Genomic DNA, 1,475 nt, shown 5'->3' with positions numbered 1-1,475 from the left:
ATGAGAGATAAAAAGTGTAGTTTTCTTTTTTTCCTTCTTGTCTCATTTGTTTTTAGCCCCAATTTAAACATTAATTTTAATTGCTCTGTTTACTTTATACAGTGTCCTTGGGACTTCCTTAATGGTCCAGTGATTAAGAATCCACCTTGCAATGCAAGGGACACTGGTTCTGTTTGGTCAAGGAACAGGAGACTGAGGTTCCCAATGGGAACATGCCATGGAGCAACCAAGTCTTTGTGCCACAACTAGTGAATCCCATGAACAGCAAAAGATCTTATATGATGCAACAAAGATCCCATGTGCCACAGCTAATACGCGGCGCAGTCAAATAAATAAATACTTGAAAAATAGAAATGTTATTTAATAAAATATGTCTTTGAAATGATTTCACCATCTTTTTCTTTTTTGTTTAAGACTTCAAAAATGTCTATTGGGTTTTCCACATATGTTTTAAGGACACCATACTTTGGATTTTATTTATTATCATTTTCTGTTGTTTTGGAAGGGTTGAGTTAAACATCACAGTGGCAATAAAAGATTTTAGTCTTACAGTAATTTTTGAAGGAGAACTGTGGGCAGTGCTCTCATTTGTAAATTTGCTTGTACCTTCAATACGAGTATTGTTTATCATGTCTATGGGAAGTTATGTCTTGAATACCTCATTATTTATAAATATTTTCCAAGGATATTTTCTATTAAAGCAGTATATTTTAAAATGCAAATTAGATTAACTACTTTTCTTCTTAGACTTTGTAAAGGACAGTAGTAGCACTTCTTGTACTTAATAAAATGTGCATATCTTTGTAAGTCCTTCCAGGTTAATTATCCATCTGCTTGTAGGATAGTTCTACAGCTTTATGAATGTTATTAAGTAATGTCTAAAGGTGATTTTTTTTTTCCCCTGTAAGTTGTGGGAAACAGCAAATGTTATAATTACCATATTTTACTGATACTATATTAGATTGAAGTGTAGTTTTACTAGCTGCTATTTTGAAAGTTGGTAGTGCAGAGTTAAATGTTCAGTTTATGAGTTAGAACTCTTATTTTCATAATGAAAACTTTAAAAATATCATTATTGTCTGAATCATGTACTGCTAAATTTTATGATGTATATAACATATATATGAGTGTTTATTCCAGTTTATTAGTTGAAATATTACTACTATGTTTAAAGGCTTTTTGAGGTGAAGTATAGTTGATGTTATATATGGATTATATGCAACATAGATATTCCAATTTTTAAAGATTTCATTGCATTTTAATTTATTGTAAAATATCAACTAAATCCCCTATGTATATAATACATCCTTGTACTTATCTCTTTTATACACAATAATTTGTCCCTCCTAACCCATTTAATTCATCTATTTTGTCCCTCCTCCATTAGTTTGTTTTCTATATCTGTGTTTTCCTTTTGTTTGTTGCAGTAATGATGTATCTTTTTTTCTGAATATCTTCTGCTCTTTAGAGAATGT

The sequence above is a fragment of the Bison bison genome, unplaced genomic scaffold (assembly GCF_000754665.1).
Source record: "Bison bison bison isolate TAMUID 2011002044 unplaced genomic scaffold, Bison_UMD1.0 scf7180017854482, whole genome shotgun sequence".
Taxonomy (NCBI): Eukaryota; Metazoa; Chordata; class Mammalia; order Artiodactyla; family Bovidae; genus Bison; species Bison bison.
Note: the sequence above shows the minus strand (reverse complement) of the source record.